Source organism: Amphiura filiformis, chromosome 12, assembly GCF_039555335.1.
Source record: "Amphiura filiformis chromosome 12, Afil_fr2py, whole genome shotgun sequence".
Lineage (NCBI taxonomy): Eukaryota > Metazoa > Echinodermata > Ophiuroidea > Amphilepidida > Amphiuridae > Amphiura > Amphiura filiformis.
This window is the reverse complement of record NC_092639.1, coordinates 25,351,820-25,363,101: the sequence shown is the minus strand read 5'-3', so window position 1 is coordinate 25,363,101 and position 11,282 is coordinate 25,351,820. Positions and strand designations below refer to the sequence as shown.

General features: G+C 37.1%; 1 protein-coding gene across 1 annotated transcript in view; it reads left to right on the top strand.

The window, feature by feature from the left end:
• The first annotated feature begins 3,481 nt into the window (after nt 1–3,481).
• Nucleotides 3,482–11,282, top strand: part of LOC140165975 (probable E3 ubiquitin-protein ligase RNF144A-A) — a 60,629-nt gene continuing 52,828 nt past the window's right edge. The window contains exon 1 of the mRNA XM_072189336.1: nt 3,482–3,660. The gene's annotated coding sequence lies outside the window, so the exon portion shown is untranslated. The remainder of the gene's footprint in view (nt 3,661–11,282) is intronic.

Below are 11,282 nucleotides of genomic sequence, written 5' to 3'. Positions count from 1 at the left end.
TGACCAGAGAAACGTTTTTAGAAAATTTTACAGGGGTCAGATACCTCCGAAACACCAACATGCCCCAGCTAGGTTTGTGGTCTATGACCACCATTTGCCACTAGTTTCTTCTTCTTCTGGCAACAAACTTCGAAATGCTTCTCCTCCTACATGTTACACCCTACAATTACGTAACTTGCACATATGTACCGCCTATATCCAGTGCCCATATGGTGCAAACAGAATTGGGATCAAAAGGTCATTAAAGGGCATTTTCGGTATATAACCAAATATCTTCAAAATGCTTCTTCTGCCACATATTACATAGCACAATGACGTCACTTACAATTGTGCATCGGCTTTACCCAGTGCCCATACCTTGCACACAGAATTGGGGTCAAAGGTCATTAAGGGGGTAAAATCTTACAATTGCATTATCTGGACATCTGTAATATAGGCCTATACAATAAATCTCATGACCAGGGCACACCACATTTCGCCATAATTCATTCTAGAAACGCTTGCTGTTAGAATAAGAAAAATTTTAATGCTAAATTATTGCACATTCTAGGGAAGCGTGGTTACTGTTTTGAAATAACCGAGTGAGAGGGTTTTCAAGAAAATATTTTTCCTGTCAAAACTGAAGCATCCTCTGTATAAAAGAAAATATGAATATTAACTGCACATCATATATAACTATTCGTGATACCCAATTGTGGCATATTTGAGGTCGTTTATGAGGCAGAGAATTTTATTTCAATTTTATATACGCCAAAATATTTTATTAATTGAGCAAGAATAAGGATAGAAAAAACGTTAAAAATTCTATGTATAAATAACATTAGACCCGGCAAAAGATTACTGTTTCGTTTTTATGGTATTCTAATCTTTTATTTCCCGAAGAAACATTTGGGGTCTAAAATGGATTTTTATGTAATTGATAAAAACATCGAACGTGTATACAAGAAAATGGTAGGTTCCTCTATAGTATTTTACTGACCATGCTAATGTACTGACACCGTGCGAGCACATGTCAAAATCGATATAATGTATTGTCCATATAGACGCGCATTTATCATTTATTATTGTCGGATTAACAACAATTGAGCGCTAATAATATTAATGTTTTTAGGCAAATAAAATTCCAAAATATGGTACGTTTTCTGCTTTTGCTTGTCACGTGGTAGGCCTATATTGAAGTTGCGATTATATCTTCAAATAAGTTTCAAATGGATTCCATCAAGACAAGTGAACGAGTGGTCTAAGGCGCTAGGCTCATAGAGCATATCCAAAGCGGCGTGGTGGCGCCGTGAGTTCGAACCCCGCCTCTGGCAAACTTTAATAGAAGTAATATTAAAATTTAACTTTTTTTTAAAATTTCATATTGGGGAAATGTGACTGGGAGAATTTATGTATGGCGTGGAGTGGTGTGTGACCAGGGTAACATTTTGCGGGGGTCAGGTCAAAGGTCATGCAGAGGTCAAATTTTAGAAACGCATTTCCTGGACATCTGTAAGGGGTACGGGGCTTAAACTTGGTGACAACAAACTTAATGATCAGGGGAACATGTGGAACACTTTGGACATCTGTAAGGGGTACGGAAAAAAAAATGCCTAGGAAAAACAGTACGGAAATGCCCGAAACGCTTTAATATGCAAATTTTCCTGCTCCCTGCTCTCGCAACATATGCAAATTGGGATCCCAAAAATTTGGCACGTGCAAAGAGGGGGGCCAGAGATTTTTTGGCGGGCCATTGAGGGGGGGGGGCAAGGGCAGGCCGAGAGGCGGCAAGCAATTTTTAGCAGGCCGTTAGAAAATTATTTTTTATTGCACAGCCCCTGATTTGTTTAGGGTGTGCAATACATAATTATTTGGATACTTTGAGGGGAGGATGACTTTTTGTGACACAAAAGGGTCAATCACACTATCCAGTGCTACACCACATTTCGCCATAATATATTCTAGAAACGCTTGCTGTTAGAATAAGAAAAATTTTAATTGTAATTATTGCACAGGTCACGGCGACCCTGTGACCTTTCCGGAAAAAGCCGAGTGGCAGGTTTTTCAAATAAATATTTTCTGTGTAAAAACTGTACCATCAGATAGGTAATGGATAATATGAATATTAACTGTAGGCCTACATCTATCACAACAATTTTTGATAACAACTTGCGTCACAATTGATCTAGTATAGAAGGTAGAGAATTTATTTCAATCTTATATACGCCATTTTTTTTTGGAATTAAGTGAAAATTAATTCTGTAAAAACTGCATTTTTTTAATGTAATTTTCACATTAGACCCGATCCAGTATGGTCGGTGCCAGATGTTCATTGTTTGGGTAGTATAATATAGGCCTAGGCACCGGTGTTACGGGTGTGATATGATAATAATGATATTAATTTGGATTTTCAATTTTTCACCCTTTATTCGGCAAAAAGGGGCCCTTAAAAGTTTGGGGGGGGGCTCTGTATAAAATAACCAAACATTTTCCTGGGAAAATTGAGTTTAGGCCTATAGGCTCCCTATGTTTTTCCATGGAGTTGAGTCAGTTGACCCATTAATTTTCATGTCAAAAGGGGGGGGGGGCCTGAAATTTTTGACATCTGAAAAGAGGGTGGGCCTGGAAAATTTTCGTGATGAAATGTTTTGCATCAGCCCCCCGCCCCCCAACAAGTGTTTGTGAATGGTGCCTACAACTATTTCAGCTTATTTCCAGGCCTGCTTATTTCTTGGGGGGGGGGGGGCTCTGTATAAAATAACCAAAAATTTTCCTGGGAAAATTGAGTTTAGGCCTATAGGCTCCCTATGTTTTTCCATGGAGTTGAGTCAGTTGACCCATTAATTTTCATGTCAAAAGGGGGGGCCTGAAATTTTTGAGATCTGAAAAGAGGGTGGGCCTGGAAAATTTTCGTGATGAAATGTTTTTGCATCAGCCCCCCCCGCCCCCCAACAAGTGTTTGTGAATGGTGCCTACAACTATTTCAGCTTATTTCCACTTCCAGTCCTGCTTATTTCTTGGCTCCCCACCAACACAGAGCTCTATGGTTGACACTTGACACCCATTTCTGCACCTGTTTCTGCAGTTTTTATTTTGGTATGTCGCCCTCTTGAAGAAGTGATAAAAACATTGCCATTTCCGAAATTAGAAATAATAACGGGTTCCACCTAATGGTCAATTAATTACAAGTTTTGGTACATTTTATTTTCACAGTTTGAAATGAATATAACAATTCAGCATTGTAAAGCCCAAACAAATTAGACAACTTCATTTCAAATACGCAATTTTTAAACGTCATGTACATTACCATTACAATGGTAAATATTACATAATTTGCTTGGTTTAGCAAGAAGTAAATAAAAAATACGTCGAAATTTTTAAGAGAGCTATTCCTATCGTTCCGTGAAGTTTATTTTATTCATGCAAAATTCGCATTGAAAAAGAAACCAGCGACGATAAAAATTGCTGGTTCCCGGTGTTGTAGGATACGTTACCAAGAAGCCACAGAAAGAACGATGCTGTTGATGATGGAATGGATGACACCCAGATGATAAAATTTGATGATGCTGTTGGCATTTTACAATAAAACATGCTGGGATTAGAAGTTGACAAAAGCCAAATTAGCCAATACTCTCTCAGAAGACGTTGGTCCAGTTACGTTTTTTCCGAACGATAATACAGGTAATTTCTCTTCAGCAACTGCAATGTGAATGTCCCATGCCTGACCATGCGAAATGAGTGACATTTGCCGGATTGGACCATTTGTTATGCATGCATTGCATTGCTTGTCAACATACCATAGTGATCTAGAGGAAATCAGCAATCCTTGGTTTTAATGGGTTTATTATATCGCCCTAACCCTGACCTAAAAGTATACTTAAGTTCATTAAAAAGGCCTTGAAAACTATAATCAAATTAAGTAATTCTTGGCCAAACTGGAACATGCGCGTTGCGCATGTTGCGTCCATGTCTGATATAGTGTACTAGCGTGTACGCAGACTCACAGTACTATAAGGCGTGTGTATACTTTCTTCTGTACTGCGCTATATTCGTGTGTGTTTATCGCGGAGCCACTAGCGTTCACAGTGTTCCAGTTTGGCCAAGAATTACTTAATTTGATTATAGTAATAGTTCGCAACACAAACTTAAAAAACCAGGCAAAACAGACATCGTCATTTATCGGTTTGACATTTTTCGTATTGGTGCTGCATAGCTACGTATGGGTTCCCAGTACTACTTGAAAACGTGAACTGCTCAAACTTTATGAGACGGGTTGACACGTATGCATGATGATGTCAATACAGTTTTAGGCTATGGGAATTAAAATACCGGTCATGCCGGTAGTAGATTTGCGTCACGTCCAGATCTTTTTGAAATCACATGCAGCTTTTTTCATTATTCATTATTTCTATTCTATACGCTGGGGCGCACAAACGAACTACCCCATTCATGCTGTACAAAGTTAGAAATAAAGGAGCCGGTTAGCACGCCAGGCACAACTATGTCTACATTTGTAAGCATGCAAAGGGCGCACACCACCAATACAGCGTCCCATTGAAACACACGTGAAAACACACCTTTTCCGTGCGCGATTTTAGGCCTTTTCGGCAACAAATTGACTATAAAATACTACCAATCGATTGCAAATCGATGAAAATTTAATATATGTTTCAATGTACGGGTAGTCTTGTGATTAATTTTTGAGATATGGGCGCTTAAACAGCACCATGACCATTTTCGACCCCTTGTATACCCTGAAAACCCGTTTCTGGCCATTTTTCAATCCGCGGGCCTACTTTATTCAAAAATTGTGTTTTGCACCTTTTGGGGCGATCCAAGTTCATGTATAGGTCTCAATGTTTCATTTAAGCTATAACATGCTTCTCCTTTTCCTTACAAGTCCACAGAAAGACCCAAAGTACCTCTAAAAGATTTCGATTTTACGGAACTCATCCACATTACATCGCTTTCATGGAGTGATTTGGTGGTGTCCTATATAAAAGACATAGTTTCAAAATCGGTTCTTTTTTTCATAGATTTAGAAACTTTCTTAACTTTTGAGTTGAATCCTCAAGTTTTATTACTCTAGGACATATAGATTTAGAAAAAATGACCTTTGTAGTCATGCGTCCAATACAGAAAATATACAGTTTTTGTGATTTTGACCATTCTAGCAGGGATGACCATTTTCTTCAAAAACGTCACTCGCATCAGCGTCTTTTGAGTGGTACATTTGCATTTTTATTTCTTTAATAGTAATAAAAGTAAGTTTATACATTTTCTACACATTCAGTATTTTGATATTAAGTTTCATTTTGCCCCGAAAACAACTGACATTTGACTAGTTTTAAGGACACGTGCTCAAATTTAAACATGATATTAAATTAATCAAAACTCACTAAAAACCGAATTTGTTAACTTTTTAGCTCTTTTCATCACTTTCATGAACTTTAACAATCCGAATTAAGAAAATTAAATCATACTTTCACTTTAAAGAGCTTTAAAATCATTAAGTGATTTCTTAAGAATTAATTCAGACCATAAAATCGTAATTTTACACATATCTATCCTGTTTTTGACCTAATTTCTATGACAGGCCTAATTCCGGCCAATATGCATTATGAAGGCGCACACCACCAATACAGCGTCCCATTGAAACACACGTGAAAACACACCTTTTCCGTGCGCGATTTTAGGCCTTTTCGGCAACAAATTGACTATAAAAATACTACCAATCGATTGCATTTAATATATGTTTCAATGTACGGGTAGTCTTGTGATTAATTTTCGAGATATGGGCGCTTAAACAGCACCATGACCATTTTCGACCCCTTGTATACATGTACCCTGAAAACCCGTTTCTGGCCATTTTTCAATCCATGGGCCTACTTTATTCAAAATTGTGTTTTGCACCTTTTGGGGCGATCCAAGTTCATGTATAGGTCTCAATGTTTCATTTAAGCTATAACATGCTTCTCCTTTTCCTTACAAGTCCACAGAAAGACCCAAAGTACCTCTAAAAAGATTTCGATTTTACGAACTCATCCACATTACATCGCTTTCATGGAGTGATTTGGTGGTGTCTTTATAAAAGACATAGTTTCAAAATCGGTTCTTTTTTTTTCATAGATATAGAAACTTTCTTAACTTTTGAGTTGAATCCTCAAGTTTTATTACTCTAGGACATATAGATTTAGAAAAAATGACCTTTGTAGTCATCGTCCAATACAGAAAATATACAGTTTTGTGATTTTGACCATTCTAGCAGGGATGACCATTTTCTTCAAAACGTCACTCGCATCAGCGTCTTTTGAGTGGTACATTTGCATTTTATTTCTTTAAACGTAATAAAAGTAAGTTTATACATTTTCTACACATTCATATTTTGATATTAAGTTTCATTTTGCCCCCCCCCCCGAAAACAACTGACATTTGACTAGTTTTAAGGACACGTGCTCAAATTTAAACATGATATTAAATTAATCAAAACTCACTAAAAACCGAATTTGTTAACTTTTAGCTCTTTTTCATCACTTTCATGAACTTTAACAATCCGAATTAAGAAAATTAAATCATACTTTCACTTTAAAGAGCTTTAAAATCATTAAGTGATTTCTTAAGAATTAATTCAGACCTTAACATCAGAATTTTACACATATCTATCCTGATTTTGACCCAATTTCTATGACAGGCCTAATTCGGCCAATATGCCTTATAAGGGCGGACACCACCACTACAGCGTCCTATTGAAACACACGTGAAAACACACCTTTTCCGTGCGCGATTTTAGGCCTTTTCGGCAACAAATTGACTATAAAAATACTACCAATCGATTGCAAATCGATGAAAATTTAATATATGTTTCAATGTACGGGTAGTCTTGTGATTAATTTTCGAGATATGGGCGCTTAAACAGCACCATGACCATTTTCGACCCCTTGTATACCCTGAAAACCCGTTTCTGGCCATTTTTCAATCCGCGGGCCTACTTTATTCAAAAATTGTGTTTTGCACCTTTTGGGGCGATCCAAGTTCATGTATAGGTCTCAATGTTTCATTTAAGCTATAACATGCTTCTCCTTTTCTTACAAGTCCACAGAAAGACCCAAAGTACCTCTAAAAGATTTCGATTTTACGGAACTCATCCACATTACTCGCTTTCAGCGGAGTGATTTGGTGGTGTCCGCCCTTATAAAAGACATAGTTTCAAAATCGGTTCTTTTTTTCATAGATTTAGAAACTTTCTTAACTTTTGAGTTGAATCCTCAAGTTTTATTACTCTAGGACATATAGATTTAGAAAAAATGACCTTTGTAGTCATGCGTCCAATACAGAAAATATACAGTTTTTGTGATTTTGACCATTCTAGCAGGGATGACCATTTTCTTCAAAAACGTCACTCGCATCAGCGTCTTTTGAGTGGTACATTTGCATTTTTATTTCTTTAAACGTAATAAAAGTAAGTTTATACATTTTCTACACATTCGTATTTTGATATTAAGTTTCATTTTGCCCCCGAAAACAACTGACATTTGACTAGTTTTAAGGACACGTGCTCAAATTTAAACATGATATTAAATTAATCAAAACTCACTAAAAACCGAATTTGTTAACTTTTTAGCTCTTTTTCATCACTTTCATGAACTTTAACAATCCGAATTAAGAAAATTAAATCATACTTTCACTTTAAAGAGCTTTAAAATCATTAAGTGATTTCTTAAGAATTAATTCAGACCATAAAATCGGAATTTTACACATATCTATCCTGTTTTTGACCTAATTTCTATGACAGGCCTAATTCCAGCCAATATGACATATAATGGCGCACACCACCAATACAGCGTCCCATTGAAACACTGCGTGAAAACACACCTTTTCCGTGCGCGATTTTAGGCCTTTTCGGCAACAAATTGACTATAAAAATACTACCAATCGATTGCAAATCGATGAAAATTTAATATATGTTTCAATGTACGGGTAGTCTTGTGATTAATTTTTGAGATATGGGCGCTTAAACAGCACCATGACCATGTTCGACCCCTTCGATACCCTGAAAACCCGTTTCTGGCCATTTTTCAATCCATGGGCCTACTTTATTCAAAAATTGTGTTTTGCACCTTTTGGGCGATCCAAGTTCATGTATAGGTCTCAATGTTTATTTAAGCTATAACATGCTTCTCCTTTTCCTTACAAGTCCACAGAAAGACCCAAAGTACCTCTAAAAGATTTCGATTTTACCGAACTCATCCACATTACATCGCTTCATGGAGTGATTTGGTGGTGTGGCGCCCCAAAGTGCTGCTGCATACATGTAGCTAGCATCGTCATCGAAATGTTGGTGATCCCCGTCATCATTTTTACCATATGATTATGAGGCAGTATTGTGCTGCTCATTAAATATTCATGAACCCGATCATGTTATGTCTACTTGTACACAGCCATTCACATTCACATGGTCTTATTCGGTAGCTCGGTCTCGGAGCATGTTTTTATGAATGAAATTATGACCTTTAACACTAGGGGTCAGGCATTTGGGCATTTAAGCATATTTTTCGGCTACCACTACCAGCGTTCACGGTTGCCTGTCATGTTGGTTGTAGTGAACTAGTCAACTATACGCCCGGGACTCACGGTGAACAACCCGGGTGAACAACATCATTGCAGGCTCATTTTTCACGGTTTTTTACGGCTGTTTTACCAACTTCAAACTTGTTGATTTTTTGTTTGAAAGCCATTTTTACATGTTTCTGGTAAATAAGGCCCTTCGCACTTGATTATTATATTAGTTTCTTGTTAAAGATTTTGAAAAAGGGACGAGGTGACTTTTAGTTATTAATTATTATCTACTATTTTCTTTATTTAGTTTGAACAGTTACAAGCAACCTTCAACTCATTTTGACAAGAGCGGGCATTTAATTATTTCACAACAATATTTTATTTTATAAATAAGTGAAGGTGGAGTTGTATGGTACTCAGTGTTCGAAATAAGTACTTATCCTCTTGTTCTCTTGTCCAAAAATCACTGGGGACAACCATATTGAGCTATGTACTTATCCCCTGGACAATCACTATATTTTACCTCCAAAAGTAGGCCTATGACACATTATGGGGACAACCAAAATGTATTGAGGACAAGCAGAATTTATGCTTTAGTTATCCTCGGGATAACCTCCAGATTTTCCTTATTTCGGACACTGATGGTACTCCTTGTTTATTTATCATTATTGTTGATATTATTAAAGTCAGAAAATGGCAAATAGAAGTACATGTAGTTGAAAGTTATTTTAATGGAGAAAATCAGAAACTAAAATAATTAATATTTTGTTATTTTCAATTTTGGACGCGGGCGGTAAACAGGAAACTAATAATCAAGTGGAAAGGGCCTAATGAAATTTTTTGCAAATGAAAAAAAAAGGTTTTGGAACATGCGGGCAGTGGACGCAAACCTAACTACTTTGTTCATTTGAATGAACACAGCTGCGGCTGCCAGCAGCTGTAGGCCTACTCGATCTACCGGATTAACTTCCGTGTAATAATACGACTATACTAAGCACCGGGAGAATTCGCGATGCGCAAAAAACGCCGAAATTCACGAATTTTGGGTATAATCGCGAATTTTAGGTTCGGCCGCGAATTTTGAAATTTTTCCAAGATATCTATTTTTAAAGTATTCATTTTCCAAAAAACGTAAGTTTTTACTAACATTGAAAGAATCCATGGCGATCTGCAATACAATCCATGCAGATAAAAGCAGCGTGCAATTTTGACTGTCGTAAACATGAACCCGGAAGTGAGCACACGATTAGGGTCGCAGTGCCGTCGTGTATAGAAACCAGAACATGATTGGATGATTATCGCGTTGTGAGTGGATAGATGTCCAATCACTGCATTTGTTAGAAACTTTCATTGATTAATCGGTAGTATTGATTAATTTGTTAAAAATGAGCGGAGTTGAAAGCTGGTTGTGTTTTCGTGATGGCGAGTGTTGAATCACAGATTCTCAATGTGTTGAGAATCTGTGGTTGAATTCTGGTGTTGAACTTGAGCGTAAGTTTGCTGAGTGAATGAGCCGATCAAGTTGACTGAAGGCATGTTACGGGAGTCTCTGCGCGAGTCGACTCGTGTCGAAATGCCACCCCTGCCGGTGAAGGATTTTCCGATTTCCGAGGAAAAAAAGAAAACATTTAATTTTATTAAAAAAACTGCAAATTTGAACTTTTTGGAGAAAATGCACGCATTTTGGGAATATTATGGACAAATCGCGCAAATCGCGAATTTTCAAAAACTGTTGCACGAAATTTGCTCTCAAAAATCGCGCATTTTCCCGGTGCTTAGACTATACTATTACTTACCTGATAGAAAAGTTATTTAATATTTTAATTTGTATACATTGTGGAACATTCAACTACGCTTGTTACTCCACAACTAATCATGCTAATGTACATGACACAACGCTACTCTACATGTACACGTCCAATACATATTAGCAAGGTTATCTGCATACAACAGCTTACTACACATAGCCACGCAAACAGTATGTTCCGCGATGTACACAAATTAAATAGTTTTTCTATAGTCTCAGGCTTTCAATACGCAGACGCAGTTGTAGCAACTACAAATTTTGAACATTTGAGGGGGGTGTCTCCAGTGTTAAATGTTTTCATTATAAATGTCGCAAAATATTAATATTGACAACCAGGCACCCAGGAGCCATTTACCCAATGGTCATAACATTTTGGCTCTTGGTTCATACCAAAATCATATGAACCAGGCTCTACATTTTTTTAAAATCTAGAGCCTGGTAGTTAAAGCAAGTTTTTTTGTATTTTTATGTGTACAATTGAAATTTAAATGACTCTTGGCGAGCTTTAAAAATGGCTCCTGGTTCACTAGATAATCTCAGGACCAGGAGCTGCTTTTTCCAAATGTGTGGCTCCTGGTCCAGATCTACTTATTTTGAAGCTTATTCTTATTCCTCGGTAAGTGTAACATCAAATGCATGATGACAGGCACACTTCAAGTTGCGCATGTTCAAAGGATCAGGAACGCAATTTCCATCCATTGCTCACTTGTGTTTTCATATCATATTTTATGGTGACAAATAATTACAAATGTGTAATGTTCTATTATAGAGCAAAGATTTCCTCATTCCGATGGCTAAGTGATGTGTGCATGTCAATGCACATTAAACCGCAATGTCACATACACAGCACTTCTTGGAACTACCAGTTGGAGCCAGGAGTTTCAATTATTGGAACTGACGTAGGCATTCATCACACAGATCTACAATGTACTCGTAGTAT